The 20,272-nt window shown below is 37.6% G+C and overlaps 1 protein-coding gene across 14 annotated transcripts in view; it reads left to right on the forward strand.

The window, feature by feature from the left end:
• Enox2 (ecto-NOX disulfide-thiol exchanger 2) overlaps nucleotides 1-20,272 on the forward strand; it is a 344,879-nt gene that overhangs the window by 173,325 nt on the left and 151,282 nt on the right. The window contains exon 4 of one of the 14 annotated variants that reach the window (XM_087199818.1): nucleotides 13,416-13,502. The exons of the other annotated variants lie outside the window; for them this stretch is intronic. The gene's annotated coding sequence lies outside the window, so the exon portion shown is untranslated. The remainder of the gene's footprint in view (nucleotides 1-13,415; nucleotides 13,503-20,272) is intronic. 14 annotated transcript variants of the gene reach the window in all.

Genomic DNA, 20,272 nt, shown 5'->3' on the forward strand with positions numbered 1-20,272 from the left:
TTGGAATAGATGGTCTTTATCTCAACCTGATAAAAGCCATCTATGAAAAACCAACAGCCAACATCATACTAAATGGTCAAAACCTGAAATCTGTCATGCTAAAATCAGGAACAAGACAAGGATGTCCACTATCACCAGTCCTGTTAAATATAGTTCTGCAAACATTAGCCACAGCAATTAGACAAGAGAAAGAAATAAATAAAGGTAGGAAACCAAGAAGTTAAATTGTCATTATTTGCAGATGACATGATACTCTATATAGCAGACCCCAAAAACTCCACCAAAAGTCTTCTAGACTTTATAACCAAATTCAGTAAAGTAGCTTGATACAAGGTCAACACACAAAGATCAATAGCTTTCCTGTACACAAACAAGAGTCTCATTGAGAGAAGAACTGGAGAAGCAACTCCTTTCACAATGGCATCCAAAAAATGAAATACCTAGGAAACAACCTAAGGAAAGAAATCAAAGGCCTCTACTCTGAAAACTTTAGCACTCTGAAAAAACAGATTGAAGAGGGTATCAGAAAATGGAAAACATCCTTTGTTCCTGGGTAGGACAAATCAATATAGTGAAAACGGCCATACTTTCAAAACTGCTATATAGATTCACTGCAAACCCAATTGAAATTCCAACAGCATACTTCACAGACCTTGAGGAAAAAAACATCCCAAACTTCATTTGGAACAAGAAGAGACCTAGAAGAGCAATAACAATTTTGGGCAACAAAGATAATGTAAGGGATATCACAGTCCCCAACTTGACAAAGATAAGGTAAGGGATATCACAATCCCCAACCTAAAACTATACTACAAAGCTACTGTGATAAAAACAGCATAGTACTGTCAAAGAAACAGACCCGAGGATCAGTCGATCCAATTAGACAAAGAAGCCAAACACCCTCAGTGGGGGAAAGATAGCCTCTTTAATAAATGGTACTGTATAAACTGGGTTCCAAGTTGCCAGAGATTGAAACTAGACTTATATCTCTCTCCATGTGCTAAACTAAAATCAAAATGGATTACAGATCTAAATATTAATACAGAAACACTAAACCGGCTGGAAAAGAGGTTATATGGAACTCTTGAAGACATTGGTGCAGGAAAAGATTGCATGAACAAAACCTCAGTTGCATGTGATCCAACACAAAGAATCAACAAGTGGGATCTCTTATTATCAAAAAGCATCTGCACAGCAAGAGAAGCCACCAACATCGTGAAGAGACAACCCACAATGTGGGAAAAAATATTCACCAGCTGTTCCTCAGACAAAGGTCTACTATCTAGAATATATAAAGCACTTAAAAAAATCAGACCTCCCAAATTTAAAGACCCAATCGAAAAATGGGCACCTGAAATGAACAGACATTTCTCAAAGAAGTAGTCATAGCAAATAAACATATGAAAAAATGTTCAACTTCACTGTTCATTCGAGATATGCAAATGAAAATAACACTGAGATTCCACCTCACCCCACGAAGAATCACTTCTATAATGAAATCAATGAATAACAAATGCTTGCGAGGCTGTGGGGGAAAAGAAACCCTTCTCCACTATTGGTGGGAGTGTAGACTGGTGCAAGCACTGTGGAAATCAGTATGGAGATACCTCAAAGAACTAGGATTAGAGGTCCCATTTGACCCAGCTATTCCTCTGCTGGATATCTTCCCAAAAGAATTAAAAGAATCATACCACACTGATATATTTGTACCCATGTTCATAGCAGCACAGTTTGTAATAGCTAAAAGTCAGAAACGGCCCAATTCTTCATCAACTGGAGACTGGATAAAGAAAATTTTTGTTATTTTTTATAAGATGGAATACTACTCTGCCATAAAGAATGAGAAACTAGAGACATTTATAGCTAAATGGATGCACATTGAGGCCATACACTTAATTGAAATAAATAGCACACACATGTGTAAATACTGAATAGTTTCTGTGGTGTGAGAGATTGAAAGTGTAAATAAGGATTAAAATGTATAAGAGATAATATGAAATAGGAAGAAAAGCTCCAAAGGGGAAGGGGAAGTCGGAGGGCTAGGAGAAAGGAATAAATATGAGAAAAGGACAAAATAGAAACAAAGTTTTGCAAGTAGGGAAGAGTGGAGGGGTTGAATTGAGGGCAGGGGAATAGGAAAAAGTATAAGAACCAAGATATATTATGTGAAAGTACAAACTCCCAATAAGGAATGTGAGCATATTGTATACCTAAAATGTGCCAATAATATTAATGAAAAAAAGCAGAAAATGGTGAAATTGAAGACAAAAAAATCAGTGAAACAAATGACTGAATCTTTGAAAATAAATCACAGTGACATCTCTAACAAAATTGAGCGGAAAATATAGACACGAAATACATCAAAATCAAACTGGCTATCAGTACACTCTGCAGGACAGTAAGGAACTGTGAACAGTTCTACCTATATAAATTTGACAGCTTGTATGAAAAAGTCCAGTTCTTCAACTAATAAACTATCACAGTTCACCCAAGATGAAATAGCAAATTTGAGTAGCTATAAACTCCTATGGAAATTGAATCCATAATTTTAAAATTTCCAAAATTTAATCTCAGGAGCTAAATTATCTCATTGGAGATTTTTACTAAATTTTTTAAAAATTAGCATCAACACTATCCAATCTCTTTTAAAAAATAGAAGATAAAAAAAATTCCAGTTGATTTTATGAAACTAAAATTACCATTACCAAAATGAGACAAAGACATTATAAAACAGAAATCTAGAGACTAGTATTCTGAATGAATGCAGACATAGAGATCCTTAAATTATTAGCAAACCAAATTTAACAATATATTGAAAGAATTATGCACCATGACCAAATGCAGTTTATTCTAGGGCTAAAACAGTAGCTCAGTATTTGAAAATCAAGCAGTGTAGTCCACCATATTACCAGGCTAGAGATCACAACAACTGATGCAGAAAAGGAATTTGAAAAAAATTAAATATTATACATGATTTTAAAAATAGCTCTCAAAAATATAGAAAGTAATTCTTTAATTTGATAAAGAACATCTACAAAGAACCTACTGCTAACATTGTACTTACTGGTGAAAGACTTCATTGCTTTCACTCTGGGGGTAACAAGCCAGGCAAGGATGTCTATTTTTATTCAATATTAATGTTGGTAGGCTTAGCCAATGAAATAAAGTTGGAAAATGATATAAAAGGCTTATAGATCAAAAGGGTAAAACTGTCTGTATTCACTGATGGCATTATGTACATAGAAAATCCCAAAGAATCCACAAAAAAATCTAGAGCTAATGAATTTGCAATATTGTGTGGGATACAAGATAAATTTAAACAAAAATGAACTATATTTCTCTATATTAGCAATATGCATGTAGATATTGAAATTAAAAATGCAATAGCATTTAAAATCATCCAAGTAAAATGAATAAGTACACATTTACCAAAATATGTACAGGATCTGTATGCTGAAAATAATATAAGTGCTAAATAAGTGGAGAACCATAGCATGTTCATATATCAAAGGCACAATATAGTAGAACTCTCAGTGTCCCCAAACTGATCTTTAGATTCACCACAATTCTTATCAAAATTTCAGCAAAGGACTTTAGGACACATAAGCAAGTTTATTCTAATATTTAAAGGAAAAGTCACAAGCCCTAGAAGACTTAAATCAGTCTTGAGAAAAGAATAAAATGGTAGGTAGGAATCACTCCATCTGACATTGTCTTCCTATATAGCTGCATTCATCAAGACTGTATCATATTGATTAAGCAAGATTGTATGGTGTTGATTTAGATCAGTGGAACAGAATAAAGAAAAGAGAAATATACTTGAATAAATGTAAGCAACTTATTTTTTTCCAATGTGCAAAAATAATTCAATAGAAGGATGATAACCTTTTCAATCAATGATACTGAAGCAATTGGACATCCTCAGGCCAAAAAAAAAAAAAAAAGAACCTCAGTCTAAACCTTACTCCTCATACAAAAATTAATGCAAAATGAATCATAGACTTAAATTTAAAATGTAAAATTATAAAACTTTTAGGGAAAACACAGGAAAAAGTCTCAGGACCTAAGGGTAGCGAAAGAGTTCTTAGACATGACACCAAAAGGACAATCCATAAAATCAAAAAAATTGATACATTAGCCTTCTTCAAAATGTCACTTTTCTTTTGTGAAAGACCTTGTTAAAAGAATAGGCTTCTGAATTGGAGAAAATATTTGCAAATCATGTAATGAACAAAGGATCAGTATCTAGGATATATAAAGAACCGTCAAACTCAACAGTAAATAGAGGAAGGAAGGAAGGGAGGGAGGAGAAAGAATTCAATTAGAAAACTGGCAAAAGACATGACCAGACATTTCATGGAAGAGTGTATTACAGAAGGTAAATAAGTACTAAAACAACTAAAATGATATTCAATATCATTAGCCATTAAGAAAATGCATATTAAGACCACAAGATACTACCTATCAGAATGACTAAAACAAAAAAATAATGACACCACCAAATTCTGTGGTAATGTAAAATGGTATAGTCACTGTGGTGAAGTTTGGCTGTTTCTTTAAAAGCATGCATCTATTCTAAGACCCGGTAGTTGTACTCTTTGCAGTTTTTGTTGTTGTTATTTGAGACAGAGTCTCATATGTAATCTAGACTGGCTTGAAACTTACTCTGTAGCCAAGGCTGGCTTTGAACTCACAGCAGCCTGCCTCAGCCTCCCAAGTGCTGAGATTACAAGCATGCACCACTATGTCCAGCTCTCTATATTATCTCTTATACCTACAGGTGAATGTATGATTATCACTAGTCAAAAATTTCATCAATAAGAAATTAAGACTAATGAATGACCACCCTGAAGATAAGGACACTTAAGTACAATTGAACCCCTATTCGAAAATCAGAGGTAACAGAACTGAAACAACAGAAATTGGACCAGGCCTCCTCTTTACCATTGTTCCCCTTTCCTCCCTCGCCATCCTAAAGCACAGACAAAGATTTCAGCCACAGTTATTTTTTTCTACTGCTTCCTATAACTTTTTGCAGAGAATGAAGGTGCAGGAACTAAGCAGGATGTTTCTTGGAGCTATAGTGTGTAAATTCTGTAGATCTGCCCCCCCAAAGGCCAATATTCCTCAGTTATATAACCTTGTTCAGTCACCAGTACACCTTGAACAAAATGCATTCCACATGTGTGCGGCAGGACAGGGGCATAAATTTATAAGGGAGTAAGCATGGCAGGAATGAACACAAGTATGCTAATACTGGCGAGATTAAGACAGGAGAGATAAGACAAGTGTATGGATAGATGAATGTTGCCACATCCCCCAAGACGATTTGACATTCTCACTCCAAGGAAAATAGTAAAGATGAAGAAAATAGAAGGGTAATTAAGATTTGAGAATTCCTGTAGGAAATATGTAAAGTTTATGCTTTAGTCACAGAAGATGCTCAAAAATTATGTAGCATTGTGCTTGCAAAGGGGAAATCCATTTACCACAGTGCAGGACACATTATACAAGATTTTGGAAGTAGCAGCTTTTTCCTACATAACTGTGGTTTTTTCCCACAGTTTTCATCTTTTTCAGAGACAATTGCCTGTTTCCTAGCCCATCTAATAAGAGAATTTTATGCTGTGGGCTATTTTCCCATGCCCAAGGTTAATTTTGTTGATTAATATTCTTCCTTCCCATCAGTAGACATTTCCTCCAGCTTATCTATCCAGAAAATGGGCAGAGTGTGTGAATATTACTTACTGAACACAATTTTGAGCACAAGATTCATTCAGTCTAGAGAAAGTATTAATGAGCTTGCCAATAGTTCAGTTACAAACCCCAGATTACTAAAAACAGATTCTTATTTCTCCCTCAGAAGCTGCACAGGATGTAGGATGTTCAGCAAAACATTGAGGAGTTCCTCTGATAGGGAGATGTATTGGCTTCAAGGGACATAAAAAATAAAGTACATTGTCCACAGACAATATTGGGAAACATGGTATGGACAGCCTTTTCAGGATAGGTACAACATCCACAGGCAGCAATTTGAAGCAAGGTACAATATCTCTTTTCAAAAGAATGGTGTTCTAGCTAATCAGGGGTCCAAGGCCACATCTCTTTGTGGAAATATCAGCTACCCCGACTCTCTGGTATCTGCCATTGGAGAAAAAATTAGAATGAAAGTTGTTCCTAAGTGTATCTTTTTGTTGATGTTTTGTTCCTGTAAGAGGTAAATAAGTCAATGAGAAAATAGAAGTTTGTGCATGTTGGGTTCACTTTAGAAATGTTTAGAGATCAGAAGTTATAATTGTAGGTTTTTTCTTTTCTTTTGTAACTTTCAAAACTGACAAAACTTTTGACAATAGAAAAATGTAATATGGAGTCTGATTTAGAGAGCAGAGATACGTGGAATTCCAAAATCATAATTTCATAAAGCTCTTAGAAGTATATCTTTATTTTTTAAATAAGAGAACTGATTTGCCCAAAGTTGCATAGCTTTCCGGATTCCCACTCTAGTGCTGTTTATAAAATAATAATGAAAACAATCTCAGTACTAACAATTGAAGTACAATCACATATCTGCTCATGGATGAGGATACATTGTAAGAAGAGTGTCATTAGGCTATGATGGCTATGACCTCACAAGGCAATGTAATCTTATGGGTCCACCATTATGTATCTGTAGTCTGTCATTGACTGAAACACTGTTACACAGCACATGACTATAATAAGAGCTTTACGTGGGTATCTCATGAAATCCTCATAACAATCCTATTTTATGGATAAGGAAACTGAGATACAGAGAGATAAAATGGTATCATTCCATAATGGTGCTAATTATTTTCTTATTATTGGAAGCTTGTAAAATAAAAATTACACATTAGATTTGCAGGCTAAAATCAAGTGATTACTCTGATAGAATTCAGTCTGCAGAATTCTGGATTTTTGTGTGTCATGTAGATGTAATTTTCAAAGACAATCTGTTTGAGGCCTATATTTTATATAGTCCATCCTTTAACTCCTGTTCCCATTAGAAGAGTTTCTCAACCTTCCTAACTTATGGACACTTATTAACACATAACCAAATGAAAGGTTTACATTGCATGCTTTGAACACATAGATTTTGTTACATTTTCACTAATGGACAGCTAATAACAGAGTTTGAAAGACATTGCAGTTAGCCTATACTGGTGTTTTAAAGGTACCCATTGGTATATTAGGCTTATATTTCAGAAATTAATACAGTGCATGCATTTTTGGCAAGCCAGCATTGGTAAGTCCATTCTCTGAGATACATATTTTAACTGGCATAGGTTGGAAAGAGATTTACAGTTCAGCTTTTATAAAAATCCAGTGCTACTCAGGTCAATCTCTATAGCATGTTCAAACTGGAGCTAGAGATAGACAGATGGCCAGAGAGAGATGACAAGCAAGCCTAGAGATAGGAATGAACCAGATGAACAAAGGCAGGGATAGCCAGGCAGGGAAAGATGGACAAAATAAGCAACAGAGTCAGACAGATAGAAAAATGGGAAAACACAGATGAAAAAATATTGAACAACAGACAAATATTGAGAGGTGGAATCATATCAAGAAAAATGGATAGAGAGACAGGAGAGGCAGGCTGACTGGCAGAGAGACAGAAGTAAAGGAAAAAAGAAGAGACAGAGACAGAGAACAGGTAGAGAAACACCAAAACATGGAGAAAATATAGAATGGTGAGGTTAGAAAGAGAAGAAAAAAAGATCCAGAGAGAACAAAGGCCCAGAGACAGAGAAAGCTAAAAATCTAGAGGAAGACAGAAGGAAAGACAAAATCTGAGGGAAAAAGAAAGGCAAGAAGGAGAAGAAGGAAGGGAGAAAGGGAGGGAGGAAGGAAGAGCGCCAAGGATGCGGGGTGGGGAGCCACACTCACACTGAGAGAGAAGTTATGGGGGAATGAGTGTTTCGGAGAGAAAAGGAGATAGAGTGGAAGACAGGAATAGAGAAAAGCAGAGAGGATATACAGACTGAGTGAGTGAGAAGGTACAAGGGACAAAGAGAGAAGTACAGAGCCCGAGACAGACCAACATAGAACAGAAACTGCAAGAAACAGAAAGACAGAAAAACAGACTGATGTGTAGCAAGAGCCGGTAATAATGGAGGGTCGGTGAAACACATGGATCCAGCAGTGATAGTAGGCTGGACAGAGCTACTTGGGATAAGCAAGGAAGAGACTGAGAGAGAGATGAGGGGATAGACAAATGGAGACAATGACTGAGAGACAGACTAAGAGAATGACAGGCAGAAAATAAGAAGATGGAGAAAGATAGGTAAGGCGAGAGAAAAAAAATTGTTGCAGAAACAGACACAGAAGAGAAAACGTGTCAGAAAAATGAGAAAGAATATGACAGAAACAGAGAGACTCAGATTGAGAGACACAGTGAGGGAGACACTTGGAGAAGCTGAAAGGAAAGGAGAAGAGACAGGAGAGAAACATGCCAAGAGACAAGAAGAAAGAGAATGATAAGCCAAAAGAGGAAAAATCAGAAAGACACGGAGAGCAAGACAGAAAAGAGAGAGAGCCAATTAAATGAACAGAGATGGACTGAGAGATGAATAGATGAAAAGTGAAATAGTGAGAAAGAGGAAGCCAGAGCCATGGAAACAGACAGAGGAGAGAAACTGAAAAGGAGAGATGGGGAGGAAGAGAAAGGGAAGAAAAGAGAAAAAACAGGTAGGGCCTTAAAGAAACACAACAGAAACAGATTGACACAAAGAGACCAACAGAGAAGTAGTCAGAAAGAGACAGTCTGACAGACAATCTGTTAGAAAGAGGCAGAGAGAAATAAAGTGAGAGAAAACAGACTGGGAGGAAATATTTACAAACTTTATATCTGATGAAGATCTAAACTCCAGAAACTATAAAAGACTCTTAAAACACAACAAAATATAAATGCCATCAAAGTATATCTCCTTCAAAACATGGGCTAAGGGCTAAGTAGGTATTTCTGCAAAGAAAATATGCTCAAATGCCCAGTAAGCCTATGAAAGCATGCTAAATGTCATTAGCCATTAGAGAAATGCAAATCAATACAATATACAATTTTGTACCCACTAGAATGGCAGGAATCAAAAAAATGGGAACTAGCAACTATTTTGTAAAATGGAAACTCTCAACTATTTTGTAAGATATAGAGAAATGAGGATCTTCCTAAATTTCTGGTGGGAGAATAAAGTCAATCAGCCACTTGTTAAACAGTTTGCTGGTTCCTGCAAAGTTACCATATGACCCAGCAATTGCATTCCTGGGTGTATACCCAAATTAATTGAAAACAAATACATGTAGATGCATATTCATAGCAGCACTTTTCACAAACACCCAAATGCCTACTGTTGATGGATAGATAAACAAATTGTAATATATCCATACAGTGGAATATTATTCAGCCGTACAAAGAAATGAAATCCTGGTGCATGCTACAAAATAGATGAATCTTGAAGACATGCTAAATGATAGAAGCCAGAAACACAATTATACATATTGTATGATTCCATTTCTGTGAAATATCCGGAATAGGTAAATTCATGGACACTGAAAGAAAGTCGGTAGTTGCCAGGGCTGGGGGGGGGGGGATGGGGGAACAACTGCTTGATGAGGGCAGGCTTTCCTTTGGGAATGATCAAAATGTTTGAGAACTAGAGAGAGGTGGGAGTTCTACAACCTTATGAATGTGCTAAATACCATTAAAATGTTCACTTTGAAATGGTTAATTTATGTTTTAGGAACTCACCTCAATAAAAATAGAAGTGAAAGACCAATGAGTAGAAGAAATAGAGGCAGACACAAAGAAAGAAACAGACTGACAGACAGTGTGACAGAAGGAGAGACTGCAAACAGCTAAAGAGACAGAGTAAGCCAGACAGATAAACTGAGAGGTGACAATAGGGAGGAATTGTAGCACTGTGCCTGGATGATGGCAGAGATTTAGTGGAAGGTGGTATCTGGCAACAACAGCAGAAAAATTCAAATCATGCTGTGAAAAAGAACTGAGTGAATGTCTTTACCTTTTGGAAATGTCCAAGGGTTCACATGTGCTATTAAATTGCAGAGCACTTGTTCCATGTCACTACTGTGAGCCTTTATCCTTTGTTGATACTATGGGTTTTGGATTGTTGTTATTTGTTTTTTAAGAAAACACATGAAATCTTTCAGAGGTCCATCCATTGTTTGCGGATTTCCCATCAGGCTTCTTTCCTCCCTGGAGAAAAATGCTTTGTTTCTTTGATAAAGCAAACTTGGTGCTTTTCTCTTGTACAGTTTTCTACTGAGTGCTTTGCTTTCATAGTTTAGAATTCATATAGCTCTCAGGCAAGTTTTCTCTAAGATGTTTCTATTTAATATTCAGCTAAAGTGCCGAGGAGTTTAACATTATTTTTTTTTCAATGAAAAAAATCTAGGGAAAACTTCTCTTCTTCCTGTAGGCATTTTACCTTAAATATCTTCAAGGGACTTCTGGCTTTTTCAAAATGATGACTGGCATCTGATATTGCTGTCCCCATCTGTATAAAAAAGTACAAATAAATAAGAAGGTAGAATGCACAATTGGCCTTTTGTTGCCCCAACCTCTCAGGTGACCTTAAAGGCAGACAGCTCTTGACCAGAAGTAGAAAGCAATGGGAAGGGAGTTAAATGCTGCGGAGCAGGCTCAACCTCCCTCCTAGAACCTTGGGCCAGTTGTTATTTGTCTTCAAATAAAGAATGAGAGTGAGTCAAGGAATAAGACTTCAAAGAATGAGAATGAGACTGGACTGTCTGTGCTTTGCTATGGTGTGGTGCAGAGAGCAGCAGTGGCCTGTTTCCCGGCAAGTTACCCAGCCTGCTTTGTGGAGGTTGATCTACCCTATGCAGAGGTAAACAGGAAAGTCAGTCCTCCAGGGCATCATCATGCACCTAACATTCCCTGGAAAAAATGTCACACCACATAGGATTTAAGATCCAAGTTACAATTCTGCCTACTGAAATTGTATCTTCACTTGCCAAGTGAAAAGACAACTTCTTTTCCCTTCACTCTTTATGAAATTACTGGATTTTTAGAATAAAAAGGGTTATAAGATCCAAGTGTGGTAGCAAATGTCTACAATCTCAGCAAGCACTCTGGAGGCTGAGGCAGGAAGACAGCAAGTTCGAGTCCAGCCTGGGCATCTTAGCAAGATCCTGTCTCAAAATACAAAATAAAATAAAAAGGGAGCTGTGAATGTAGAACAGTGCAAAGGCCCTAGGGAGGGCTAGTTTAGTAAATTGTATAAACTAGTAAGTAGGGAGTTTAGTATGGGAGACAGGCAGTGATACAAAGAAGTTAAAAATCTATGAAGGTTCTTCTGTGTAACTGGTATTATATTAGGGAAGTCTGACCTCTCTGTGCTTCTGGTAAAATGACACAGGTAATAAATAGGTGGTTGTCGTAGGTAGTTGTGAAGAAAGAAATGAGACGATGCAACTAAAGAGCAATGTGCCACCACAGTTTCAGGCACATACCAGGTGTTTGATAGGTTAGGTCACATCAGGTCAGAAAGAAATAACTTGATAGAGTGATGGCCACTCAATTCATGGTCCAGTTCTCTTTAAAAACCAGGATGAACTGATTATGGAGCAGTGTACTTAATGTGTACTCTGCCTTTGCAGCACCAGCCTCCTGTGCCCTTTCTGTTATTATTCTGAATTTTCACAACTTTGGGAGAAACAAGAGCCTAATGAGCATTTTCCTCTAACCACATCACTCCACATTTGCTTCTAATTTTTGTTATTGTCTGCAGGCCTTCTTAAATGGTGGCTACAGCCTGAGCTACAATCCGAATTGCCCACAGGCCTCCACATGTTTAATAAATACATCTGTCCACAGACATTGAAGCCTGCAAGCAAAATCAGAGGAGCCATTTCTCCAAACTGGGGACTTGGTAGATCTGAGTAATGCTCCAAGGCTGGTATTGCTGCAAATTTTTATTATTACATGACACACAGGATGGGGAACTGTTTGTCTGCTGGTCGAGCCTAATTGCAGTATACAAATAGCTTGCTCAACAAAGAAACTCTTTGAAAAGCCCTGCTTCAGGGGCACACAGCCCACAGCTTAGAGCCACTTTGTATCTTAAAACAGGTCATCTGTACACAGTATCCAGAGTCACCCGAGGGGTGAGACTCCAAAGTCTATTCAGGAAGATTGTGATCGATACTCTGCTGAATCCAGGAGGCACTTGGGCTCCTTTTATCTGCATGGACTATTACAAATTGAACTGGGAAATTAAAGTCTGAAAATAAGTTAAAACTCTTGGTATTGAAAGGGCTTAAGCTGAATAATTGATCCCAGTTTCTCTTATAGTTCAGCCTTTTTCACTTGAAAGGCCATTGCCTTTATAAATAAGTTTAGGGAATTCAGAGTTTCTGCTAAGTGTTAGTTTATGTCTTACCGAAAAATATAGGAACCTGGTAGACTTGTCTCCTATCATCTGGGGGAGTGCAATCTATGAACTGATGTCACTTATAAGGACTTCATTTAGAGTACTTGTTTAAGCTGTGAAGCATACATATTTTCCATAACTTCATCCCCTTGCCTCCTTGTTTGAGGAGAATGTCTCAAATCACCCTTCTACTCAAACTTAAAATTTTGATTTTGATATGAGCTACCACTGAAAAATGACTGGTATGACTCCATGTGCCAGTCTGTTTCTTCATAATACAGTAAATATTTAAGAGTAGAAGATAACCCTAGATAACCCTCCTTTTACGTTTTCACTATCACCAGCTCATGTCATATTCAGCTTCTTAACCAGGCTCCTGGCCTCCAGTTATTAACTTACCTCTGACTTGCCCATGGCTATCCTATTGTGATGGGGACAGAAGGAAATTCTCATTGGAGCCCTGGTTCTAGGTCTCAATGGCTGCTCCACACAGACACAACCACCCAGCTTGGTTTAAGGCTAGAGATAATAGACCGAAATATAATCATTCTCCTCATACTCCCTTGATTAGAACCTAGTCTCATTTCCACAGTCCTCATCAGCTACTTGGAAATGGGATTGCTTTGTGCTTAGAGACAAGCTTGATCATTTGATATTTCTCTTATGGTAGAGTTTTGGAGTAGGAAATCCTTGTTAGCGGGAAATAAAGATCCCAGGTCCATATCAAGTTGGAGATGATGGCAAGTATATTTAAAAAGCAGTGTTATTAAGGCAGAAAAAATATATGGCTTAAGCAGAAAGAAATATGGCTTCTAGTAGACACCAAGAAATGGTTTGCAACTGTTGTATCCCTATCCTAAAACAAGGAAAGCAACTTCACTACAGCCTGTCAAAAGGCAAAAAGCAAGGTCTCGTATAAGGTAAGATGATGCTGTAAATTTATGAGGACTTCTGTGTTGGCACTGAAGCAGTTACACATTACTGTCCTAGAAACTGAAGCTATAGCAAGCAACAAAGGTGGCTCAAGTTCATGATTCTGTCATTGATCTCAGAGGATTCTATTGGATGGGGAAAGTGGTGAGTACAGTGTCTTCGGATAAGTCCTTTGCCTCTTATCAATGGGAAGCTTAAGAGAAATGTGTAAGCTGGGAAATGCACTGGCCTTTCACCAGTTGTTTGAATAATCAAAGTAGCAATTTTTCTTCATACCATGGATGCCCTCTGGGAAGTGCGAACTTGTGGTCTGTTTGATATAGAGACTATATAATTCATCTCAGGCTGTGGAAAACAAATGACAGGTTCTGATTAAGGACTTAAAGTTGGAGCTGGCCATACAAATCTTTCCTGGAAGTATTTAATACTTCATTATCATCTTTTGTCTCTCCTTCTTTAAATTCTTAATTAAGAGACAGTTGAACTCAGGACTTTCTCTAAACTTTAATCATTTATACTAATGGAGGAGAGAGGGTGACATGAAGCTGCATCAAAAAGACCATTGCCTTTGCAGCAGATGTTACACGAATCAGGAAATTCATGGTATTGCTTTACAACCATCATTAAGGGTACTCTTGGACTAGGAGCTCCCCCAGGAGGAGAACTTCTGTTTTCTTCCTCTGGGTCTTCATATATAGCTATTGCACGGTTCTACATACTGTGAACAAATGATAGGCAGTATCACATAAACTAGTTGGTCTCCCTTCTTTCTCATCTCTTGGCAGTTTAGAATCTAGATTGTGAAAAATAGAGCAGCATTTTTTGCTATGTCTTCTTCCTCCAATAGTTCTTCAAGCACATTCTTCTGGTCCTAAAATCAACCCTAGAGAACAGTCTAGCAGTATCCAAATATGACCCCATCTGTGCTAAAGAAACCAAGCTCTCTGGTAGAATGTAATTTTTTTTCAAGGCAAGGATAAAGCTGGATGCTGGATATTACAGTTGTTCATTAAGGATAACCATTACCACTTGTGCTATATGAAAAGAGAAGGGTAGTGATTTAGCATAGTAGATGGTAGGAAGAAAGCGTTCTGTGTTCAAATCCTGGCACTGCTATGTCTTAGCTGTGATCAACTGAGTCTCTTGTCTTTGAGGCACTGTTTCCTCAACTGTAAAATGGAAATAATATCTTTACACTAACCGTATGAGGCTGTTGCAAGGACTAAATGTGGTAATACATTTTTTTTTTTTTTTTGGTACCAGGGATTGAACTTGGGACCCTGCACTTGCGAGGCGGGTGGCGGCACCACTGACCTAAATCCCTGGCCCAATGTGGTAATACATTTTAATCATGTAGCCCAGGGCTGGAAACAAAGTTGAAATTAGGGTGGTATAAATTATTGCTATGTCTATGCCCCCCAAAGATCAAAAGAATCATCCTATGATTCAGCCTTTGAGATGATATCCTTTTGAAATTTACATTTAGAAAATTTTTCTCATTGTGTATATTTTTGACAGAGTGATGAATATTGTAATTCCTGGCCATTATAACTGCAACATATGCTATTTTCTCACTTTGTTGCATGAGCTTAACTAATACATTGAATATTGTTAGGATTCCAAATTATGTGAAGCTTTCACACATCCAGATGGTATCCTTATCTTTCTTTTTAAACCCTGTCATATGTGTCAGGTAAAAGTGCCGAAGACCAAGACCAGACCAGGCCACAACAAGCCTTTATTAGGGGAATAGATCTGCCAGGCTGTCTCTGAACAAAGGAGAGACAAAAGCAACATGGCCGGGGCAGGGAGAGTCTTTTATAGAGACAGGGGTGTAGTTCATAGGGGCTGAGGCGGGGTTGAGTGAGGTAGTGATCAGGGAGTGGAGGAGCCGGTGACGTTACTAGGTGGTAGGAGGTGAGCGAGTATTAGGTTACTCTCTAGGTGGGACCAGGGGCATGCTGGGAAGAAGGGTTTGTTCTTTGGTGGGAGCAACCATCTTGGCATGACGTCACACAGGGGAGGGGGCAAGGCACCATAGGAAGAGGGCAGCTACTATACATAATGGCTGCTGAGGTAGTGGAAGACCTATCAATATGTATGACTTAAAAAGTAAATGTGGGGGCCAGGCACATAGCTCAGTGGCTACTTGGCACCTGCCTGCCAAGTGCAAGGTCTTGAGTTCAATCCCTGGTCCCGCAAAAAAAAAAGTAAATGTGTGTATATATGTCCATGTACACACTGAGCCCCATAGCGTCAGTCTCACAAAGAGTTTGAAATACTGTCTTTGGACCATCAACTACAATATTTAATGTTATACAGTTGAAAACAGGTAAAGTAGATTCACTGAGTCTTATATTAGACAATTCAATGCCTCTTCTAACACTATCTCAATAAAAATTTACTTATGACACATTTCTGAGAGAGATTCACCTAGCTTGTATTTAAATACGCCAAGTGACATAGAGATCACTGATTTACAGTCATGCTCCCTTCCCCTTTCTATAGCCCTTGTGCAGTTCTTTTGGGGATTTTGTGGGTGGTATATCAACAGTGGACTGTAGTGCTGACATTTAGGAAACACTCATTAAATGTAACCTACTATCTTTATCACTCAGTGACTGGACTGCTATGATTTTTAGGAATTTCTTCCCTTTGCTGACCATAAACTGCCTCCTGCGTCTAGCTTTGCAGTATAAAATATATCAGAACAAGTCTAATTTTTTTTCATATGATGATCCTTCAAATAATTGAATATAGCTCTCCTGCTCCCAAGTTTTCTCCCTTCTAAGCTAAATATTCCGGCTTCAAAGTGTCCTTTATAGGAAATGGTTTCCAAACACTTCACCCCAGTCATTTCCCTCTAATGGTATCCAATGTTACTCTTACTATTTTCTCATCACAACAAAATACAATGACCAGAGCAGAGCCGGGGATTTAGCTCAGTGGTTCCGCCACCTGCCTCACAAGTGCAAGAACCCGAGTTCGATCCCCAGTACCAAAAACAAAACAGTGACCAGAGCAGAAGACCAGACAGTGTGGTTGCTACTTCTCAGGCTCTGATGCCTAATGAATGGTCTTACTAATATAGTCTGAGTTATACTTTTTTTCTTCTGGAAGCCATTTCATGTTGTTGGCTCATATTAAAGTTGCAAACTGAACCACTTAGATCTTTGTAACATAATTCATATTTCCTTCATTCTATTCTTTTAGGGTCACCCCTTTGCCTATATTATTTTCTATGTTCATAGTTTGGGACCCATTATTCCAGCCACTTTGCCCCACATAAATAAAGATACATTTAATAATAAAGCCATGCAGTAGCAACATTCACTGTCTTCTAACTCAGAATATTCTTGACAGTTTATTCATCCAAGTGGTGGTTTTTGCCATCATCTTAGCACCATTCTGGTCTTCAGGGAAGCCATAGTCAACTTTCTTTTATCTGTATGGTCTGAATCTGTCCTGTTTCCAAGAGCCTCTAGCCTCTGCTCAGTTCTGTCCTATCTTCAAGAGAAAGCATATTCCAGTCTAATTTGTCAAGACAAAGTAAATGAGTGTCTAGCAATGTAGTATATTAGAAACAAAATGGGCTTTAATAGCAGACAGATTTGAGTTTAAGTCCTGATAATGCTACTTACTAGCTGTGTAAGAGTAAGCTATTTGAAACCTCTTTATGCCCTAGTTTCCTGTGGTCTTAGGATTTGAACTGGACAGTTTATGTACAGTAGTGCCTAGGAGATACTTAAATAGTGGAAAAATTATTTTTGAAACTCAGTTGTATCATTAAGTATGTATATTCTCCAGCTTTGTCTCATGTACTGTTATGTTAAGCAAACTTACTATACCTTCATTCAAAAACCACAGATTAAAATACTAAACAATTCATGGACAAATAGTCCTATAGTGACTATTAGAGGCCTCCTGCCAAATTATTGTTAATCCATTCACTACCATTCTTTGAGCACAATTTTTCAAGCAGTTAAGAACCCAAGTAACTAGGTTATCATCTGATCTGCATTTCTCTATCTTTTAAAATAAGGCAATTATGAAAGCTTGAGTAAAGCTGTCATTTTAGTATCTCATTCAAAGAAAAGAATTAAGGAAATTATCTTTACTTAACCAGACACGTTCTTAGACTGGCCTCACTGATCAGCACCTACTTTCCTCAGTGCTTGTATTTCATGTTCTTTAAACCATGACAGCCAAGGAGTTCATCAAGCTGTTGTTTGTAGAATCCGAATTTTCCTTCTGTTTGAAAAAGAAATGGGGAAAAAACATAAGAAATATTGTATATGTGGTCATATAAATAGTGGCTTCCTAGGCTTTCTTTACTTCAAAATCAAGACTGCAGCCCACCCTAGACAGAGGAAAATTCTATTTGAAGCCTTCTTGAAAACAGTTGATTTGGCATAAGTTTCCAGGGATGGTTAGAATTACCCAGAGTTAACAGTTTATTTTTTTATTCAGAAACAGAGCTAGTTTGACTCTCTTGAGTTTCTCATATTTAAATATTACATTGTTCTTTGTCTCCCCCCGCCCTTTAATTAGTGTATCCATCTGTTTCTCTGATACTAAGGGGAGGCTCATTGGTTGGTAATTGCAGTAATGTCCCTGGGCTCCTATTTTGAAAATATGCTCTGCATTCATGACCTTCCAGGATCAGGTAATGGTTGATCTTTTCCTAGGATTCTGTTGCTTATCATTGTTGGCACCTGTTATTAACTCCTGTTTCATTCAAGCAAGAGATTTACTGTACTTCCCTGGAGTTTCTCAGACTACTCCTTAGTGTATCTGACACTCTGTTTAGATGTCCCTGACCTCTTATTAGAAAATGATTATACCCAGGGCCTGAGGGCAAAATGCTAATCCAAACTTCCCATCCATCAGAAAGTATAGGAGGGAAGGCAAATGTGCCTTCATACCTTTAAGAAATGCTCTTTAGAGGGAAAAAATCCAAGAGAAGCTCTAAGTGTAGAATGAAGAGAGATAAAGATGAGGAATTTGCTGGTTTGAGCCACTTTTGCCAGCAGTTTGCTAAGTGCCCTTGAGCAGATTCCTGTGGTTTCTTCTCCATATGCAGAAGGGCTTATGTATTCCCCACAGGGCAGTCTCTTTAAATCAACCATGAAGATCTGCAGGATCTGACCTTAATTTTCTTATTCCACACTATCTCTCATTCTGTCACCATGACTCTGATCATAGTGGGGTTTTTTTGAATCAAAATTTGAATAAAAGATTAATGCAAGTGGTTTGACTAAATACCTTTTTATTTTTAGTCTATCCATATGAAGACACTTAATGAAGGTATAAAAGTGAGGTATCATTCATTTGATCACCTTTATTGTAGCTCCTATTTAATGGCTGCTTACTATGTACCAGCACTTTGCTTAGTACTCAATGGGAGTATGTCACTGGCTCCTCATTATAGCCCCATTTTACAGAGGAGAAAACAAGTCCCAAGAGGTTAATTAATTTACCCAAAGTCATACAGTGAGTAAGTGGTAAGCCTAGGACTCAAATGCAGATTTCAGATTTCAGAGCCCAAGATCTTAACCATTGTTATGCCTAACTTCAATGCCATTTTATTCGTAAGTGAACAGAATGCCATAAAAGGCAGACAGCCTTCAGCCCAAACAGGCTAAACTGTTCCTCTCCCACACAGTATCCCACTTTTCTTTGTTCATATCAGTATCCTTCCAAATGTGCAGTGTCATGTATGACTGCCCTTTGGTTTAGCTCATGGTGTTCTCTGTGAGCACCCTTTGCTCACCCTTTAATCTGGAATCATCCTCTTCCTCCACCCTGCCAATTAAATTCACACATTCCATAAATACTTAATTTAATTATATTTCTTCCATGAATACTCCTCTCACCCACTTTTCATCATGCCACTATCAAATTGTTGTGACTACAATATTCACCACTTAATTATTCACTATTCAGTGCTTATGAATCTCATTGATGTCAGGAACCATGTTTTATATTTTGTATATCCCCATAACACTTGCACAGTGCAGATATATAGGTATGCAATAAATACTTGCTTTGACTCTATTATATATAATGATCAGTTGAATTCATTATACAATATGTGTTTTCTCAAAAAGTCCTCTTAGCTAGCCACTGATCTAATTATGAAAATTATACCTATGTCAGAAGTCTTCAAATGAGTGTAAAATTATTTTGCAAATCTAGACCCACTACTAAAATCTCTGATCTTTCACTTGTACTCCTGACAGTGTCTAACAAGTATAACAGGATAGTTGGGAAAGTGTATTGGTGAATTAGCTGAACTAGTCAAGATGTAGGTTCTACTCTCAGTTCTGCCAAACTCTGAGATTTAGAACACGTAATTTGCTTTTCTGAGCCCTAGTTTTCTTATTTGTAAATGGAGATAATAATATCCCTTCTACTAATTTGAATGTGTTGTTAAGAAAATGTAAATGAGAAAATACATGTATTGGCATGTGTTATAAAATGTAAAAATATGTTCAAAATGGGCTATTATAAGTATTGTTATATTTTATAAGCATTTTTAATTGTCTAGAGAAGAGAACAACTTTTATTAAAGAAATCTGACCACCAACATCTTAGTCTGAGCAGAGACCACTTTAAATCCCTTCCCCCCCGCTAAGCTTTTACATCTGCTGCAAATGTGTTGTCATTGGTTGATAAGGTCCAGTAAGCACAGCTACATCCTATAGTTCCCAATCATTGTTCAGCCCTGCTCTTGACAAACAACACACAACTCCTTGTACATCCTCAACCCCTGTCCAGGGTGGACAGCCACAACTCCTTTGTACTGAACTCTCCCCCCAACCAAAAGTCCCATCGTGATTTTCCCTTCTATAGCCCCCCACCCCTTCTTATGTTATTGACCCTATAAAGACTTTATAGCCTGTAAGAGAGCC

This window comes from Heterocephalus glaber, unplaced genomic scaffold (assembly GCF_053883595.1).
Source record: "Heterocephalus glaber isolate CG9 unplaced genomic scaffold, H.glaber_assembly_v1.0 deba00001729, whole genome shotgun sequence".
Classification (NCBI taxonomy): domain Eukaryota; kingdom Metazoa; phylum Chordata; class Mammalia; order Rodentia; family Bathyergidae; genus Heterocephalus; species Heterocephalus glaber.